We start from the raw sequence: 13,806 nt of genomic DNA on the forward strand, positions 1-13,806 counted from the left end.
CCACCTGTCTAATAAATATTCATTTAAAATATCCTTAAATTGACAGCATAGAACCTGAGGGGGTACTCCTGAGTCAGCCTACTGCAATCTCTCTCTGGAATACACTGATCACCTTGACTTGATTTGCTGAAAGAATTTCTGCTTGAACTACTTCCCTTCTAGAACATATGAACAGAGAAGAATCCTTCACCTGGAAACACATGGAACATCCCAAATAGACAGCTCTGGCAGTCTGATACGTAGGAGTTCAGAAAAATACACCAAGCTTGAAGTATAAATTGGGAAAACATTTGCGTTTGGATTAGGGAAGTCAGAATTATGCAAATGAATACAAAGCTCAACTTGAAAAAAAATTAAAGGTCAGTATTGAAAACCAAAGTTCAAGGATAGTCAAAGAAAGGTAGTTACAGAAATGAATGCATCAGAGGTAAGAAAAAAAAGAAAAGAAAAAAGACTTGAAATTTTTCATTTAATCACTGTAGACATTTTAAGAAAAGCAATGGACGCTGGGTTAAATAGTCTTTGTGGGAGGCAGAGACAGGAGGACGATCTTAAGTGCAAGGCCATCCTGGTCTATGTAGTGAGTTGCATTCCAGCCATGGGTATATAGTGAGATCTTGTCTCAAAATAAGATGGTGCAGACAAACATATACATATACACAATGTGCAATCAACAGTGTGCTAGGAAGTGGACTGGAATGATTGAGGACGAATAAAGCTGAGACCTTACGATGGGAAATAGAAACTTCTCTTTCGAGAGGCTTCTAGCAATGGGAAGGAAAGAAACACTCAACTAAAAGGAGGCTTTGTGGCAAGGGTGTTTGTTGTGGGTTTGCCTTCTGAGATAGGAAAAATGTAAACATATTCAGATCCTAGCGGAGGGAAAAGAAAGGAGAGGGGACATTTGATGTCTCTGAAGATGAGCTGAAACAGGATACAGAGCTTCCATGTGTGGAAGGAATGAAGGACAGGAGGGAGAGGGGAGGGAGGGAGGGAAGGAGAGGGGAGGGAGGGGGGGGAGGGTTGTTCCACGTAGGGTGAGTTGTGCCATTCTTACCTCAAATATCTGGCATTGTGGGGAGGAAAGATCTACACATAGATAATTATACAACTTTTTCGATGCATATCTAGATATCAGCTCCAGGTACTACAGAGCACCTACTAAAGAAGATACTTGGGTTAGTCATAGGAGACTCAGGGGGAGACTTCCTGACTACTTTACAAACTAGGATGTAAAGCAGTGTGACTAGCAGGCGGAAAGTAAAGTAGAAAGAGAAAAATATTGCAGAGAGTACACATCACAAGAATCCAGAGAGAGCATGTTTGCCACTGGAAACTGTCCCTGTGTATTTGGCGTCAGGCCAGTGTCAATGCAGGTCAGTGAAAGAATTCATTCTTTAGATCTTTGTAAGAAGGGCAATTTAGTTAGCACATGGTCAAGAGAGAAGCCACGGGGCAATGACAGAAGAATGGCCAACATCTGGATAGAGCCTGAGAGTCTTCTGTTTGCGTGAGTCTACCATGGGATAGCATGAGCCACTCTGCTGTGCCATTTCCCAGCATGCAACTCCTGCCATGTAAAACGGATTGCTTCTGATTCTTTGGCGCTTGGTTCTTTATGGTTAGGATAAAAAAAAATGTGTATTCAATTAGTTATTCAACTCCAGACACACAAATGAGAGCAACTCTGTGACTCAGAGCAGTAGCTGATTTTGTTTAGCGGCACCATTGTGCTGTTCATTGTTGATGTTGTAGAGTCACTTTCTAGACCAAGTTTACGTTGAAAGACACATTTCCTTTCTTGCCTCTAAATGATGGTGTCCCTCACAGAGAGGTGACCCAATGGTGCACAGTACACTCAGATTAGCTACTAAAAGCTCTCACTGCCTTGGCTATTATTCTCATTCATTCTACGTCTCTGCCTTCACAGACCCAAATCCCCTGAGGAGGAAACCCAAGGCAGTGAGAAGGTTACACATTAACCGTGAAGCGAAAGTTATCACGGCACTCCAAATAACATTATCTAAGCAGAAATCGTGCACTTATTTTGCAAAGAGTTTCAGTTTTGCCTCTCTTTCCTCTACGCTGGCTATCAGTCACGTATATAATATACACATCTTGTTGAACTGTGTCTTCTCCTATTAGCAATTCACCAACAATGAAATAAGGCCAAGGGAAAGTTGGAAAACATTTTCAAAACAGTAAATTATTTAGGTCAAAATGGACCGTAAACAGTCTCGAAGGAAATTCCCATGAGGACGCTGCTTCTAAAAGCACCTAGAAGTTAAACATGCCACCTCCCGGGGAAAATGCCTGGCACCTCGATCAGTATGAGTCCTTCTCCAATCAGAGTCCTTCAGCTGTTTTCAATTCTTTCTGACTCCTGTTCCCACTGCAAGTAAGTATGGAAGATGGGGTTGAAAGGGAGAAGGTGGACCCGTTCTGCACAGGGCACCTGCTCCTAGGCATGCGGTACGTACTGCTGCTGTTATTATGTGCATTTGGATTCTTACAAAAGAAGATGGGTAACCCCTCCCCCCCCCATTCTACAGAGAGACATTGAGCCTCCCTTTCCTCTATGCCAATGAGCCACAAGAAAGTTGTCTTGGGCCACAATGCTTGGTTCGGGAGGGATCTGAGCACAGATTCTTTGCTCATGCCTTTTCAAATATGTCATCAACAGGCTTTGGTGTCTGTTATCCGGGTCTTTTGTTACCGGGGCCAGTGCTCGCTCGTGCAGCTTGCCCAGTTTCTGCTTTCCCGGCTGTCGCCTGCCTTTCCCTCCCTACAGCACTCTGTGTGGGTGGCTGCCTGCCCAGTCAGATTTAGGATTGAGTCCTCATATTACTTTGCCCTTGGGTGTCTGCAAACTGCTGATTCCTGACGGCCCACCTGGGTACACTTCCTCTTTGGTTTGTGGCCAGCTCGAAGCAGCTTACCTGGATTCAATATTTTTATTTTTATTCCATTTTGTCCCTTCCCTCCCCAAAAAAATCTATCTACCAAATACCACCCAGGTAGGAACTCTGACTCTTTCAAGTCTCCAAAAGCCAGTATGCCTTGCACCCCGGCCACCAGTCAGAGGCCTGTCAATCATTCTTAGACCCTCCAAAAAGAGACACCTTTAGAGCATGCTCTGTTTCTCCCTCCTCTACCATGGAGCATTTTAAAACAAATTCCAAATTAAATCACAAGGATCCCCATGATGAAGTATTAATGCTTTCTGTTTCTATTAAAATTTCAGGATCCTTAGCCGGGCAGTGGTGGCGCACACCTTTAATCCCAGCACTCGGGAGGCAGAGGCAGGCGGATCTCTGTGAGTTCGAGGCCAGGCTGGACCGACAGCCTCCAAAACAATACAGAGAACCCCTGTCTCGTAAAAAACAAAAAAAGAAAAAGAAAAAAAGAAAAAAAAGAAAATTTCAGGATCCAACTAAGTCTAATCATTTCTTGCAAGTTGAATAGACACAAGCTCAGGAGTGAATTTAGGTCAGCAAATACAGACAAAAAAAAATCACATGTCTGAGCCTCCTGAAAGGCCATTTACCTTGCCTTTTCTCTCCCAGCTCGAACATATTAAAACTGACAGATAGGATGGAGGAAGGGGGAAACAGAGAGAGAAAGAGAATCAGAGACAGAGAAAGATTTCATGTTACATGGCATTCTTTTCAACTCCAGGACACAATCCATTTAAGCTCTCTTTCATCTAGAGCTGTTCATACTAGAGATTATCATATGAAACAAATCACCTCCACATCCCTGAACCGTCTTTACTACAGGAGGGGTGCATTCTTGAAGTGGGCGCTTAATTTGAAAAACTGCTATGGACAGTTCGAGCATGGTATTTTTTTTTTCCGTAATGTGGATAACCTGCTAACTAATCATAACGTGTTTCCTGGTTCGAGATAAGATGTGAATGATCAAGTCTCCTGTTTCAGGTTACAAAGGAATTGCTGTAGAGAACCGAGTTCCATTGCCTATTGGGAGGGAGAGAAAGAGAGGAAGATGGAGAGGATAAAAGAATTCACAGTGAAAGATAAAAAAAAGAAATCTGGAGAAGAGAGGGAGTTCATCTTCAGGTTTTTGTGTGGAGGGTGGGTTTGTTAGTTTTATTTTCTAGGCAGAGCTTTTCTATGTAGCCCTGGCTGTTCTAGACCTTTCTATGAAGATCAGGGTGGACTCAAACTCACAGAGATGCACCTACATTGCTGAGATCACAGGCATGAGACACTGTGTCTGGCTTGTCTTCAGTCCTGATAACACTCCTTTTGAGGGGTGTTTTGTTTTGTTTGTTTGTTTTTGTTTTTCATGACAGGGTTTCTCTGTGTAGCTTTGGAGCCTGTTCTGGAACTCACTCTGTAGACCAGACTGGCCTCAAACTCACAGAGATCTACCTGCCTCTGTAAGCCTCTGTGAGGGTAACACTATCTTTAAAATGATAAGAAAAGAAAAATTAGTCTGTCTTTGAATTTAGTTCTCAATCTAAGAGCAGCTGTTGCGAGCTGGTGAAGGATACATTTCTCAGAGATCTCCCAGCCTGTCTCTCTCTCCTCTCTCTCTCTCTCTCTCTCTCTCTCTCTCTCTCTCTCTCTCTCTCTCTCTCTCTCTCTCTCTCTCTCTCTCTCTCTCTCTCTCTGTGTGAGGGTTTGGGCCAGGAGAGAGCAACCTCGGTGAGCTCTTCAATAAGAAAAAAATGTGGCAGTTCTCACACAAAAATATAAACAAATAAAAATTGGCAGTCTTGAAAGCAGAATATTGGTCGTTGATGGCACATGCCTTTAATCAAAGTACTGGGGAGGCAGAGGCAGGTGGATCTCTGAGTTCAAGACCAGTCAGAGCTGTTACACAGAGAGACCCTGTCTTCTGGAAGGAAAAAAACAAAGCAGAGAATTCTCAAGTCATGTTTACAGATTTTACAATGGCTGTAAACTCAACTGTTACAAAGTCCAGAAGGTTAACAATAACACTTAAGTTTATTGAACACATATAGGCAGGCACCACTCTAAATAATTTCATAGAAGTATCCAACTCTCACAACAGTCTTAGAAGATCATCATTCTTTACATTCTTAACTCTGCTTTGTGAAAGAACATCAAGGCACCTGAAGTCATGGGAATTTATCAGGGACACACATTTAGCAAGCAGGAAGGGGCAAATTTTACAGCCAGGCATTGTGGATGGGTTGGGGGTGAGCCTATATTTCCTTTTGCAAGTGGATATAAACAAGGAAATGGACTGTTTGGGGCCCGGAGTCAACACAAACACACAGTCTGGAGGCAAGCAGGCAATCATTTCAAATGTGCATCTACTCCCAGGAATATGAACCTATTATCCCAGGATTTTCAAGCTTTTCTTGAAGGGAGAAGCTGAACTATAACCATTTTACTTATTTTATATCTATGGATGTTTTGTCTGCATACATGTGAGTATACCACAGGAATGCCTAATGCCCAACGAGACCAGAAGAGGATCTAGAACCCCTGGAACTGGAGTTGTAGATGGTTGTGAAACACCACGTGGGTGCCGGGAGTGGAACCCAGGTCCTCTGGAAGAGCAACCAGTGTGCTTAACCACTGAGGCATCATTTCAGCCTCCTCTTATCGTTTTTAAGCACTGGCAGCTTATTTTAATAATTAAACCTTGCATTGGAATATAGTGCCATTGGCAGAATGTTTTCACAAAGTCCTGAGTTCTGTCCTAAATGCTAAATAAACTGTGTGTGGTACTACATACCCGTTACCCTAGCACCCAGGAGAGGGTGGCTGGAAGATCAGAAGTTCAAGATTATCCTTTGCTACATAGGAAACTTGAAGCCAGCCTGAAATACATGAGATCCTGTATCAAAGAGGGAAAAAGAAGAATTTAAATGTTACCTGGAAAATCTGTCTCTCAAAGGAACTAGAGGCTGCTAATATACGTTAGGGAAAAGGTTAAACATTCAGAAGTTTAAAGGTGGAGTGCTCATCTAACATATGTGACAGCCTGGATTCAGCTCTTAGAAATGAAATAAGACTAGGAATGAAAACGATAATAAGAGAATAATAAAAATGAGAGGAGGTGGAAGGAGGAAGCAAGCCAAGAAGGAGAAGAAACTTAGAATTTTATATTTTTAAGAAGAGAAAGAATGCTTAGTCAGATGACAATCCAATGAATATGCAGCAAGAAGAAATCATGGTAGAAACCACCAATGCAAAGAGGAGAGCATAGAAGGCCTTTTAGAAAAACAAAGGAAATAAATTCTGACCTACTCTCGTAGACATACACAAGTGGAGGGAGGCATCATTCTTCAACAAAGGAAAATATAATATGGAAAAGTAAAGCTGTAGCCATAAAACTCATGTCTCCCCAACAATGGGCATGTTGTGTCCAGTGAGACATTCAAAGCTAAGAAGCAAATCCACACTACACATGGTTACTTCATGAGAAGAAAGAGCAGAGAGTTGGGGGACTAATGCCAGTGATACAGCGAGGTTTGACCTGAGCACATACCTCCCTTGATTAAGTAAGTACCTAAAGATATGTTCATTTCTCTCCCAGGCAGGTAGAGGCAGGAAAAGTAAGTGGTTCTAGAATTCCTTATTTCAAAGGATCTTAAATATCAATATAATTTTCATTCATATTACTAGTTATTTTATATTTAGTTTGTCTGATTTTTGAGACAGGGTTTTGCAGTGAGCCCTTGCTAGCCTAGAACTTCCCTATTTAGGCTGATCTCAAACTTTTAGAGATTCACCTGTCTCTACTTCCTGAATCCTGGGATTAAAGGTATGCACAACCCACTCCTGGTCAGTTTTTTAACGATGTTTTTGGGTTTTTTTTTGTCTGTTTGCTTGCCTTTTCTGTTTGTTTTCTGAGATAGGTTTTCTCTGTGTAACCCTGGATGTCCTAGAATTTGATCTGTAGACCAGGCTGGCCTTGAACTCAGAGCTCTGTCTGCCTTTGTTTCCTGAATGCTGGGATTAAAAGTGTGCACCACTACTGCCTGACCTCAGCCAGTTTTTATTAATAGTAAGATTCAATATTTTTTATCTGTTTGTTAGACACTTTTGTTGTTTTATATCTCTTGCCTCTTTATCTACTTAAAATATCATTTTAACTACAGAGTTAGTAATTTTTGAAGTATTATCTTTTTTTCTTCATTTATTGAAGGCTTGGTTCCCAATGTAATGGCCAGCTTCTGAGAAGTGATTTGATCACGAGACCTGTGAGCTAATCAATAAATTGATAGCTTGGTGAGTTCTTAATTGGAGTGACTCACTTGGGGCTATGCCTTATAATGATGTGTACTGGATTTGGAAAATGTTTTCACTGCTTCCTGGTTGCCTGAAGTGAGCAGCTTCCCTCCACCACATCCATCTGATGTGATACTTTTACCCCATCACAGGCTGAAGAGCAAAGGAGCCAGACAACCACAGACTCATCTCTGAAACGATGAGCTGAATCTCTCAAGTAAGTCATACCTCCCCATTCCCTACCCCCCACCCCCCACGACAAAAACTAACACAAGTGACCCTATATGTGACCAAGCACACAGCCCACAAAAGGCCCTTTGGGAGGCAAGTCCCTATGTATGCCAAGGCAGTTTTATGGCTTTTACTTGACAGCATGACTTTGGAAAAAGATCTTATCAACAAAGATATTTGGCTTTAGACGTTTTATAACAGTACAAGATTTAAAACAGCCTAAAAATCACAGTCATACAAAATGCTCTGAATTTGTTAAAATAAGACGAGATAATGTTTGCAATATCTCCCAATAGAGAATGGAAGAGATTGTGCTAGTCAGGGTTACCACTGCTGTGAGGTAACACTATGGCTGGTCTTGGTTTATTTGGCTCACATGTCCACATCACAGTCCATCATCAAAAGATGTCAAGACAAGAGCTCAAGCAGGGTAGGAACCAGGAGGTAGAAGCCGATGCAGGGAGGGGTGCGACCTACTGGCTTGCTTCCCCTGACTTTTTCAGCCTCCTTTTTGTTTTCTTTAAGTTAGAAACAATCTTGTTTCATATGTCAATCCCAGCTCCCCTCTCCCTCCCCACCAGGAACCCCAGTCCCCCACCCAATCTCTACCCTGATCCCCAGGGAGGGTGAGGCCCTCCTTGGGGGGATCTCCAGAGTCTGTCATTTCATCCAGGGCAGCGCCTAGACCCTCCCCAAGAGTCCAGGCTGAGAGAGCCTCCCATATTGTGGCATGGGCACTCAAAGTCTATTTGTACACCAGGGATAAATACTACCCAAGACCCCATAGATTACCTAGGCCTCCTCACTGACACCATATTCAGGGGGTCTGGGTCAGTCCCATGCTTTCCACACAGCCGTCAATCTGGAGTCCAAGAGCTCCCGCTTGTTCAGATCAACTGTTTCTATGGATTAAACCAGCCCGGTCTTAACTCCTTTGCCCATCAGTTCTCTCTTTCTGACAGTGTATTCCATGAGTTCAGTTCAGTGTTTGTCTGTGGGTATCTGCCTCTGCTTTCATCAGTTGCGGATGAAGGTTCTGTTTCCTAGACTCTCTGGCAGTGGGATTGTATGCTGGCACTCCCCTGATTCATAGCTAAAATCCATAAATGAGTGAGTACATACCATGTTTCTTTTTTTGTGACTGGGTTACCTCACTCAGGATGGTTTCTGCTAGTGTCATCCATTTGCCTGCAAATTTTAAGATTACATTGGTTTTTTTTTTCCTCTGAACAGTACTCCATTGTGTAGATGTACCACATTTTCTCTATCCACTCTTGGGTTGAAGGGCATCTAGGTTGCTTCCAGGTTCTGGCTATTACAAATAATGCTGCTGTGAACACAGTGGAACAGACATCCTTGTATGAGTGGGTATCTTTTGGATAATGCCTAAGAGTGGAATTGCTGGGTCTTGTGGTAGACTGATTCCCATTTTCCTGAGAAATCTCCATACTGATTTCCAAAGTGGCTGTATAAATTGGCATGCCCACCAGCAGTGTAGGATTGTTCCCCTTTCTCCAGATCTTCTCCAGCATAAACTGTCATTGGTGTTTTTGATTTTAGCCATTCTGACAGAAGTAACATGGTATCTCAGAGTTGTTTTGATTTGAATTTCCCTGATAGCTAGGGATGTTGAGCACTTTCTAAAGTGTCTCTCAGCCATTTTAGTCTCCTCTACTGAGAATTCTCTATTTAGTTCTGTACCCCATTTTTTTATTGGATCCTTTGGTATTTTGGAGACTTGTTTCTTGAGTTCTTTGTAAATTTTGGGGATCAGCCTTCTGTCATATGTGGGGTTAGTGAATATCTTTTCCTATACTGTGGACTGCCCTTTTGTCTTACAGAAGCTTTTCAGCTTCATGAGGTCCCATTTTTTAATTGTCCATCTTAGTGTCTGTGCTACTGGAGTTATGTTCAGGAAGCAGTCTCCTGTACCAATTTGTTCAAGGGTGGTTCCCACTTTCTCTTCTAACAGGTTCAGAACTGGTATAAGCCGTTCTTTGAATTTCTGGTACAATTCTGCACTGAGGCCATCTGACCCTTGGCTTTTTTTGGTTGGGAGACTTTTGATAACTGCTTCTATTTCCTTAGGGGTTATAGGCCTATTTAAATTGCTTATCTGTTCTTGATTTGATTTTGGCAAGTGATATCTATCCAAAAAATTGTCCATTTCCTTTAGATTTTCAAATTATGTGGAGTACAGGTTTTCAAAGTATGACCTGATGATTCTCTGGATTTCCTTGGTGTCCATTGTTGCGTCCCCCTTTTAGTTTCTGATTTTGTTAATTTGCATGTTCACACTCTGTATTTTGGTATGTTTGGATTAAGGCTTGTCTATCTTGTTGATTTTCTCAAAGAACCAACTCTTCGTTACATTGATTTTTTTGTATTGTTTCCTAGTCTCTGCTGTATTGATTTCAGCCCCCAATTTGATTATTTCCTGGCTTCTATTCCTCTTGGGTGAATTTGCTTCTTTTTGTTCTAGAGCTTTCAGTTGTGCTGTTAATTCTCTAGTGTAACTATTCTCCAATTTTTTCATGTGGGCATTTAGTGCTGTGAACTTCCTTCATAGCACTGCTTTGAAAGTTAGATATTAGGATTGCTATCCCTGCTTGTTTCTTAGGTCCATTTGATTGGAAAATCTTTTCCCAACCCTTAACTCTGAGGTAATGTCTGTCTTTGAGGCTGAGGTGTGTTTCTTGTATGCAGAAGAAGGATGGGTTCTTCGAATCCATTCTGTTAGCCTGTGTCTCTTTATGGGTGAGTTAATACCATTAATATTGAGGGATATTAATGACCATTGATTGCTCATTCTTGTTTGTCTTGGAATAGTTGGCATTGGTGGAATTATATGTGGATTTCCACCTCTTTTCTTTTGGCTATTGATAAGGTGGGATTATATATTGCCTATGTTTTATGGTTGTAGTTAACTCCCTTGGGTTGGAGTTTTCCTTCCATATCTTTCTGTAGGGCTGGGTTAGTGGATATGTGTTGTTTAAATCTGGTTTTGTCATGGAATATCTTGTTTTCTCCATCTACAGTGATTGAAAGCTTTGCTGGGTATTGCAGTCTGGGCTGGCATCTGTGGTCTCTTAGTGCTGATAGAATATCTTATCCAGGACCTTCTGGCTTTCAGAGTTTCCATGGAGAAGTCAGGTGTGATTCTGATAGGTTTGCCTTTGTATGTTACTTGGCCTTTTTCCTTTGCTGCTTTTAATATTCTTTCTTTATTCTGTATGTTCGGGTTTTAACTATTATGTGGCGAGGGGATTTCCTTTTGTGATCCACTCTATTTGGTGTTCTGTAGGCTTCTTGTACTTTCATTGGCATGTCTTTCTTTAAGTTGAGGAAGTTTTCTTCTTGATTTTTTTGTTGAATATGTTTTCTGCCCCTTTGAGGTGCATTTCTTCACCTTCTTCTATACCTGTTATTCTTAGGTTTGGCATTTTCACAGTGTCCCATATTTCCTGGATATTTTGTGTTAGGGATTTGTTGGACTTAAGATTTTCTTTGGTCGATGAATCCATTTCTCCTAGTGTATCTTCAACACCTGATGTTCTGTCTTCCATCTCTTGTATTCTGTTGGTTATGCTTGTATCTCTAGTACTGACCATTTGTCCAGCTTTTCTATTTCCAGCATTCCTGCAGACTATTTTTTATTGTCTCTACTTCAGCTTCAACCCTTGTACTTTTTGAATTGTGTCTTGTAATTTTTGCTTTGTCTTTTCCTCTTTTTCTTGCATTTGTTGAAGTTTTTGGTTTGTCTTTTCTTCCATTTCTTGCTCTTTTTTTTTTGCATTTTTAGGATGTTTTTTCCTCCATTTCTTGCAACTCTTGCATTTTTTGGATTGTTTTTCCTCCATTTCTTGTATTTTTGGTTTGTTTTTTCTTCCATATATTTAAGGGCTTTTCTCATATATTCTTTGATGGCTTCTATCATTTTCATGAAGTTGTTTTTAAGGTCTTTCTCATCTGCTTTTTCAGGTCTTGCGGGTGTAGTTTCTCTACTCTCTGGTGGTGTCATATTGGTTTTTCTGTTGGTGGGTGTGTTTTTGTATTGTCTCCTTCCCATCATTTCTTCCTGCTGGTACAGAAGGAGTCTCTTCCTTCCCTGGTGGGTATGTGCCCACAGTTCCTTTCCAGTGGGTGGGAGCAGGTCCAATACCCTGGTAGCTTTCCTCTTTCGAGGATGGAGGCCGTTCTAGTAGTGGGACCTTAGCAAACTCTGGGTAGGCTGGACCCTCACCATGCCTGTCCCGTGAGTGGAGAATGGAACTTGGAAGCTGGCAGTCTCTTGATGGGCTGAATCCCTTTGGGGCTGTGCGCAGTCCTCAGGTCTCCAGTGGTTGTGCTCAGGCCCTCAGAAACGTCAGTCCCAGGATGACCCCACCCACAATGGGGTGCCGCAACCCCCACCCTATCCACCACTAATTAAGAAAATGTTCTACAGGTTTGCCTGCAGCTCAATATGATGGAGGCATTTTCTCAATTGAGATTCCCTCCTCTCAGATGACTCTAACCTATGTCAAGCTGAAGCTAGCCAGCATAGTTTGTTGGCATCATGTGTTATGTTGTGGAATATTTGTTTATACATGGATGTGTTTCTGTCAAAGGCACCTTCTGATTGGTTTAGTAAAGAGTTAAATGCCCAATAGTTAGGTTAGTCAGGGCAAAATAGTTGGGACTTACTACCAGAGAGAGAAAAACTGGGAGGAGGACTCAACGCATGCGATTTTGCCAGCAGATTGGGAACACGTCAAATGTGCTGTACTAAGAAGTGATAGCCAATCCACATGGCAGAATGTAGATTTTAAAAAATTGATTAATTAAGAGATTAGAGCTAGGTGTGTGATGGGGAAATCTTTCTGTGTATATGTTTGTCCTATTGGTTGATAAATAAAGCACTGTTGGCCAATAGGGAAGATTGATAGGTGGGCCTTGGAGTCAAGGAGGATTCTGAGAAATGTAGTCAAGAGTGGAGAGTCACCATGTGATCCTGGGAGGAGAGGGCTTGTCACGATAGCATCCTCAGAAAGATAAGTCCTTATAAAAATATATATTAGTAATTATGGGTTAATAATTAAGTCAGAGCTAGCCATTAAGAAACCAAAGCAAACAGCCAACAGCTTCATAATTAATATAGCATCCTGTGTGTTCATTTGGGAGTGACGTGGCTCTGGGACTAGGCTGGCAGGAAGAATGCTCGTTACAGTTGGGCAAAAGTCTAAGCTAAGATTAAGCTTTCATAATTAATAGAAAGTCTACAGGTCATTACTTGTGTTCTGGCAGTCCAAAGATAGTCCAGCAAGAAAGCTAACTACAAGGTTGAAAAGATTTGTCAGCTATTGTGACCATAAATAACCATGGTTTACTCTTACGTTCTCCATATTTGCTCAGTTTGAATGAGATGTCACCCCACACACACAGCCTCTGGCATCTGAACAATTGGTTTCCAGTTGGTGACACTATTGGATAGGTTGAGGAGGCGTGGCATTGAAGGAGGGGCTATTTTCAGTGATCTTCCCAACTACCACCTCGCTAATCCTCCACCTCCCAGTCATAACGCCCCATCTCTCTGATTCCCATTTACAGTTGATGTTGACCTCTAAATTGCTGCTCCAACTTTATGCTGCCTGCTACGTCTACTCCACCATCATGGACTATTATCCCTCCTGGAATGATACCCAAATGGACCCTTTCTTCTACAAGTTGCCTTGGCCATGGTGTCTTTTCACAGCAATAGAAAAGTAATTAATACATTTGGATGAAGGCATGTCCTTTTATACGTGTTACCTAAGCTGCCCCTTCTTGTGTTTTGAGACAGGGTTTCTTTGTGTAACAGGCCTTGGATATCCCAGAACTCATTCTGTAGAGTGAGATGGTCTCAAACACACAGAAATCTGCCTGCCTCTGCTTCCCAAGTGCTGGGATTAAAGGTGTGTGCCACCATGCCTGTCCTTGCTGCCATGTTTTAGAAACGCATTTCTTTAGTTCTCAAAGGATTTGAGAATCAAGAACCATATATATATATATATGATTACCTGGAGTAAATATGGATGGTAAGAGGTAGGTGGGAGGCAAGTCAAAGAAGATGGGAGATGTATCAATTGGATGCCTATTTTCCTCTGAGAGAAGCACTGTCTACTATAAACATCAAGTTGTTTTATTAAAGCATGTGATGTAACTGAGTGAATCGAAATGTAAATCTGGGAAGTGACATACCCAGAAATCTGGGGTCAGCCTGAGCCTCTGGTGGAGACACTGATGCCTCCATAGGGCTCGACCCATGCATTTGGCTTCATAGATACTGAAGCTGCCTCTGTGACAGTGATCACTGAAGTCAGTC

The 13,806-nt window shown here is 41.9% G+C and overlaps 1 long non-coding RNA gene across 1 annotated transcript; it reads left to right on the forward strand.

Moving 5' to 3' along the window:
* The first annotated feature begins 2,102 nt into the window (after positions 1–2,102).
* Positions 2,103–13,550, forward strand: LOC121133721. Its single transcript, XR_005870692.1, has 3 exons — positions 2,103–2,398; positions 7,385–7,449; positions 13,053–13,550. It is a non-coding gene; the product is annotated as an uncharacterized LOC121133721 (long non-coding RNA).
* The last annotated feature ends 256 nt before the right edge of the window (positions 13,551–13,806 follow it).

Source organism: Mesocricetus auratus, unplaced genomic scaffold, assembly GCF_017639785.1.
Source record: "Mesocricetus auratus isolate SY011 unplaced genomic scaffold, BCM_Maur_2.0 Super-Scaffold_100023, whole genome shotgun sequence".
NCBI classification, from domain to species: domain Eukaryota; kingdom Metazoa; phylum Chordata; class Mammalia; order Rodentia; family Cricetidae; genus Mesocricetus; species Mesocricetus auratus.